This window comes from Balaenoptera ricei, chromosome 9, assembly GCF_028023285.1.
Source record: "Balaenoptera ricei isolate mBalRic1 chromosome 9, mBalRic1.hap2, whole genome shotgun sequence".
In the NCBI taxonomy this organism is placed as follows: domain Eukaryota; kingdom Metazoa; phylum Chordata; class Mammalia; order Artiodactyla; family Balaenopteridae; genus Balaenoptera; species Balaenoptera ricei.
This window is the reverse complement of record NC_082647.1, coordinates 48791019-48797835: the sequence shown is the minus strand read 5'-3', so window position 1 is coordinate 48797835 and position 6817 is coordinate 48791019.

Sequence of the window (6817 nt, the reverse complement as noted above, 5' to 3'; positions counted from 1 at the left end):
GAAAGCAGGAGCAGAAAGGTTGAGAAAGTGGCAGACAGTGATAACTGAGGAAACCAGAAGGCAGAGGGAGCTGGTAGAAGCAAAACATTCAAGCAGAACCAAGGAATGCTGGGAGACCAGGAGGGAAGCTGGTCCATCTCTGTGGACCGCACCCTCCTCAGCGCCGCCTGCAGGCAGCAAGGTGCCAGTAATATGTCCTCTGTGCCCACCCTCTCCAGGTGCCAGACATGGAAATAGCCTTGTTTCCCTATTTTCATTAGAGAAAATAAAATATTACTTGTCCTCTGGGACTTGGAACACCCTCTCCAGGCACCATCTTCAACATTCAGGACAAAGGCTGCTATTTGAAGTACCTTTTCTGGTCCTCTAGATAGAGTTGTAAGTCCCCTTTTTCTGCTTCTGCACTTCTCTCCTTACTCTGGTCCTAAGACAGTACTCAAGTGTTCCTCCAGTATTTGCTGATGAGCTCTCTGAGGGCAGGCCATCTTTATAAACTCAGTGCATAAGACTTGGTCTGGTATATACCATTTCTAATTAAAATCTGCTTAAGCAGGTAGGAAGAATCTTCCTCTGAGACTGTACAATTTTAATGGCTCAATACTTAGTTGGTTAAGACACTAGATATTCTAAGGACCCACATTTCCATCTATTTCTGAGTGTGCCAGACTCTGTTCTGGGCAGTGGTGAGCATTTGAAGTCAATAATAAAGATGATAACACTGGGTAATATCAGGTCATGCCTGCTCTGTGCCAGGAGCTGTGCTAAGTGCCTTACATATACAGTTAGTTAATCCTCACAGCAAATTCTGCCCTCAAGAAAGGCAGATAAACAATTTAATGAGAGAGGCAGATATATACATTACTAATAAACCACAAATAAATTATAATACAACACAGCAGGTAATACAGAAGTATGAGAACTAGGGACTGGAGGGTAACTTTCCTGCATTTAGTAAGGAACAGCTAAGTAATAATGGAGGTATCCCTGTAATTTTAAAGTTATTTCTTTCTTGGGACTTCCTTGGTGGTCCAGTGGCTAAGACTCCACACTTCCAATGCAGGTGGCCCAGGTTTGATCCCTGGTCAGGGAAGTAGATCCCACATGCTGCAACTAAGAGTTTGCATGCCTCAACTAAAGATCCCACATGCCGCAACGAAGATCCCACGTGGCACAACTAAGACCCGGCGTAGCCAAATAAATAAATATTAAAAAAATAATAAAGTTATTTCTTTCTCAAGGATACAAATGGTCCAAATAGACCAGAAAAAGTCCCTCCCTGAGTACTAGCCTTGCAAAAAACAAAATAAAGCTCAGCAATATACTTTATCCCATTGAAAAGCAAAAGCTCCACATTACAATCTTATTATTTGGGAAGGATATATGAATTGCTTAAAGGTGCAAATATTATTTATGGTGCTTATATTTAACTAGGATGATAGTAAGTATTACTGCTCTTATTTCTCCTGTTTATTATAGATTGGTATTAAGGCATGACTATAAAGCTCTTTGAATAAACAATTTTAACTGCCTAGTAATATGAGTGTTCATGTTGATTAAGTGGATATTTTGCACATGGCTAAGAGAATTCTTTTGAGCTTTTTCTTTGGAAAGACAGCCTCATAAAGTGCCCTTTGTGGAATAAATGACTTTCCCATTATCAAACTGAGTACCATGCAACTATTTTAAAAATTACATTTAAGCATTTAATTTTGATCTTAAAATAGAGAGATGCCTAGCAGAAAGTGGGTTGCAAATTAGCTAGAATGTGTAAGGTTGCATCATGCTGTATGAAGCAGTGTGGTGAGGTGGGAGGGTACTTATGCGGGGTAAAGATACACCAACTCTAAGTCCTGCTGAATTGTTGGTCATAGGAGTCACTGTTCTCTGGGCTCCAGCTTCCCTACTTGTTAAATGCAGGATTGGGACTCTACTAGTCTTTTATCTGCTACTAAGTTCTATCCTAGGACTTCATTCCTATTTTCTCTCGTGGAGTCAATCCAGACTCATGATGTCCCTTTTGAATGTGACATCATGATAGTAGGGGTATGTTCTTCCTATGACATTCAGGAGAGTAGGAAAAAAGACATGACTTCAGAGATTTCAATAGGAAAGTTACTCTTTGTTATCTTGGAACTTAGAAGCATGTTAGAAAGTGAAGTTTTTAAAAAATGATGCCCATTATGTCAAAAAATGCACAGAAGTGACCAAGTGTTAAAAAGTGGTTTGCTCTGGGTGGTAAGACAATGGGTCATTTAAAATTTCTTCTAAATATTTTTATATATTTTCCAAGTTTTCTGTAATGAATGTATATCACATGCATATACATATTAATAGATTCAGAAAAAATAAAAGCACTTAAAAAAAGTGTCCCCAATGTTTATAAAGTGTCATCAGTGAACCAAACTCTACCAAACAGTTGTTTTTTACTCTATGTATAACTTTAATTTTATGAACACTAAAATAATTGGCAGGGACAGAGCAGTACCTCAGGTAAAAAGGGTGAATTCGAGGTTAAAAGGTTAAAAGGGTGAAACCAAGGTTACCACTGGTTACTTGTCCAAGATCACATAGCTAGTAAGAGGCATGAGTGGGGCTTGAATTCAGGTAGTTGGCCTCCAGGGCTCATCCTCTCTCCCCCATGCCTTTTCCAGCTTCTCTAGACTGCAGCTGTATGCGGATTGGAAAAACCCTAGGGCAGGCTCCTCAAACACTGGTTGCTTATCCAATTTGGTTCAGAGTGCCAATCATCAGCTGTTGCAGACCTTGAGGGCTGGGACTGTGACTGGTTATAAACACAAGCAAATGGCCTTTATTTGTGGATTGCTTTCTTTTCTGAATAGCACCTTGGGATTCTCTCCAGAGAATAAATTACCTTTATGTTCTTAACATAGCCAAACACTTGATTTTGTGTTAATGAGCTAATGCAGAACTGGAACTAAAGGTGAGCTGGCTGGATGAGTGCAAAAATTGAGTATGTTAGACACATGTTTTGGGTGGGTTATTTCCAGACTGAGCTTAGCTCAGTGATGTGCTAAGTCTCTCTTCAGCTGCATGTCAGAGCGTGAGCCAAACATATGCACTGCCTTCATGGATAACTCAGGCTGCAGCTCCACAACATAAGGGGCAGAGGCAAATTAGTTCTGTGGCCGTGACCTGGCATGTATTTGCATAACTAGACTGGCAAGATCTTCTTAGGAAAGGCTGGCTGCCCACTTGTCCCAGAATATCATGAATTGGTGGTTCAAATAACCTCAATTCCCAAAACGGACAGTCATAGAATTATAGCCTCAGAATGAGAATGAACTTCAGGATTATCCATCCCAGCCCCCACCCTATGCAGAAATGCCTAAATAACCGTTGACAGGTGGTCACCTAGTCTCAATTAGAATATATCCAATGACAGAGACCTCACCATTCTATAAGGGGACTTGCTCCATTTTGGGGGCAGTTTTATTAGAAAGTTCTTCCTCTCTAACATCTCTTAATTGACTCTCTTCTGCCCTGGGAAGCTAAAGAGCTGTGCTGTCCAATATGGTAGCCATGTTGAAGTGTGGTTCAGGCTAATTGAAATGTGCTGTAAATGTAAAATACACAAGATTTCAAAAACTCAATATGAAAAAGTTTTACGCTGATCATGTGTCGAAATGATACTGTTTTTAGTATATTGGGTTAAATGCAATATATTATTAAAATTAATTTCACCTGTTTTTTACTTTAAAATGTGGCGACTAGAAAATTTTAAGTTATGTATGTGACTAGCATTATATTTCTCCTGGATAGCACTGCTATAGAGTATTCTAAGTCTGCAGCCTCTTACAAAAGGCAGCCTTAAGATTTTGGAAGACTGCTATTGTGTTCCCTCTAATTTTTAAAAAGAGGATATGTCATAGGTTCCTCCAGTGCTCTTTAACATAGTTTCTAGACCTTTCACCATTTATATTGATATATTCCAGTTTTTCAGTCTCTACATTCAGCTGAATACTGTAAACTGAAGACTATAAGTAGGATGTAGCAAGCCCTGTGGGGCTATTATCTCTATTGTATTGATATTACACTTCTGTTAAAGCACATAGCTTGCTGTAGTTTTTATGTGGCCCAATTATACTATCCAAGGATTCTTAACTCCTAGTCTGTGACCCCTGCTGGTCACCAACAAACTCCAGCTGAAATTGTAAACCAAATTTTATGACTCTGGGCATTTGTCTATGAGAGGGTCTTCAGCTTCTGTCAACTGAAAACAAAAAAATAAAAAAAAAAAAACTGCACAACCTAAAAGTTGCAAGTTATGTTTTATGCAGGGAACTTACTGAAGACTATAGCCTAGGAAACAGCCTCTCAGATAGCTCTGAGGAACTGCTCCAAAGAGGTAAGGAGGAGCCAGGATATAGAGGAGTTTCTCCTGAAAACAGACAGACATGTAGTTGAACATCAAAAGATTACTGCTAATCCAAAAAAGCAGACATCTAAAGTTAATGATTTTAGTACTTTTCTACGTTTGGAAAGATGCATGAGTCTGGGCTCACTGAAATTATTCCTTTGATGTGCATCTTAACTGTCTAGGGCCAGTATCCTGTTTTTCTCCATTCTGAATTCCCCTCACGGTGCACCATCTGGGGGGCAGCTGAAGTGGTTGATGGCCTGATGGTGGGCAACATACCTTGTTTACTGAAATGGCAGGCAACATTTTTTTGTCCACATTTTCATAGATTTTCAAAGAGATCTGAGACCTACTAGATGGTATTAGGGCTATAGTTACTTTAAAGTCCTGGGATGTCTTCTCACAAAACTATTTTTAATCTCAATCTGCCATACTACCATACTTTCGCATTTGATTTTTTTAATGGATGATTTTACATTTATCCCTATTAAGTTTATTCTTATTCATGTCAGCCTGTTCTTTTAGTTTGTTGAGACCTTTTGCCTCTCTTGGTTCATCTGACATTTAATGAATTAGGCTTCTCTCCCAGCTCTGTCACACCTGCAGTTTTGATAAGCATGTCTTTGTGTCTTCATCCATCATTAATTGAAATTTTGGACTGGATAAACCATAGATAGCACTTGGGAGTCTGTCATTGTGACTCCCCTTCGGGTAGGCAGTGATTCATAAAGCAGACGACATTCCTTGGGTAAAGTTGTTCAACCAGCTACAAATCTACTCAACTGTACTGTCATTCATGTCATTCTTGCCCACAGGATGTCAAATTCTTTGCTGAAATTAAGATATATTTTTGTCCATGATATTCCCCTGATCTCCATGACCTGTAAGCCTGTCAAAAAGGGAAATGTGACTGGTTTGGTGAAAGACTGATTTTGGAAACCTATACTGGCTCCCAGCAATCACTTCTCACAAGCTTTTAAATAGTCTGTTCCAGAATTTTGCTAGAGGGTTGACATCAAACCCACAGGGCTGTAGTTTTTGGAATCTACATCCCCCATTCTCTAACATCTTTCTGAAAATTGGAACAATTGTCTTAACAAAGGCTTGATTGAAAATTAAATTTACATTGGATTGAACATGAGAAATAACAGGCTTTTAAGTAAGCTGAGCCACAGTAATAAAAGGTGATGATGAATAATGATGCATGAAGTTAAAGGACAAAGTTATGTGATGCCAGGGGCCTGGATAAAGACACAATCTACCCCTCTGATATGTTCTGTCCACCAATTTAAGCCATCTGCTCCCCCAAAGCAATGTAATTTGTTTATTACATTTTGTTTTCTATTGACTCTTAATGTTCTTTAAGGTTCTGGAAGCTATTGTCTTTGAGATAGCCACAGTTTATTTTGTTTTAAAGTCTAAAACAGCTAAACGCTTTCCCACTAAGAATCATAAACATTTTCTCTTTTGTTAGAAAAAGCAGACGTCAGGATGTTTCCCCTGCTCAACCCTTAGGGGTTATCAATAAGGACAAGGCTTGGCTCTCAAAGATTCCGGGCCAACGGTTCCCAAACTGGAATCACTTGGAAGTTTTAAAATCCTGGTGTCCAGATCACATCCCCAGAAATCTGGATTGCTGGCTTGGGTGTGGATGTGTGTCAGGATTTTTTAAAGCTCTACAGGGGATTCTAATGTGTAGCCAATGTCAAGACACTGATCTTTGCAAATAGTTCTCAAAGTGGAGTCCAGACCAGCAGCATCAGCATCACCTGGAACTCGTTAAAATGCAAATTTTCACTCCACTCCCCCCAACCCAGCCACCTCCAATCTACTCCAATACTCCAATCTACTCAATCAGAAACTGTGGAGGAGGAGCGCAGGAATCTGTTTTAACAAGCCCTCCAGGTGAGTTTGATGCATACTAAGGTTTGAAAACCATTACTCTAGGCTTTCCTTTCTCCTGGAAAAAAGATTCCCCTGTCAAGTGCCATTGACCCTGAGAACGTCTGGTCTGAGGCCAATTAAAGCTCTCTAAAGCCGCAGGAGCTGGCCGGTAAGCTACGCAGAAAGCTTTGAGTGCTCTATTCCCTCTCAGCCAGCGAGCTGGCCCGCAGAACACGAACCATGAACGCTTTCGAGCCAGGATGGCTGGTACATGGTCTACTTGTGATGGTGCTACGTTGCTACAAAGGAACCAAGGAAGAATACCACCCTGGAGGTTAAAATGCAAATTTCGGTCACTTCTGGCACTTTGAGGAAACAGAACGTAAACAGCAGCAGGCAGTCGGAAATCAGTGGAAGATCTTTGGTATCACACCTTGGGGTGGGGGGTGGGGGCATGGAGTGTTTGGAAGAAACTTTGGCCCGAAGCTGCACTGTCTGCAGCTACAGAGCCACTTGTCTTAGCAGGGGCTGGCGTTGGCGGAACTGTACCCGTTT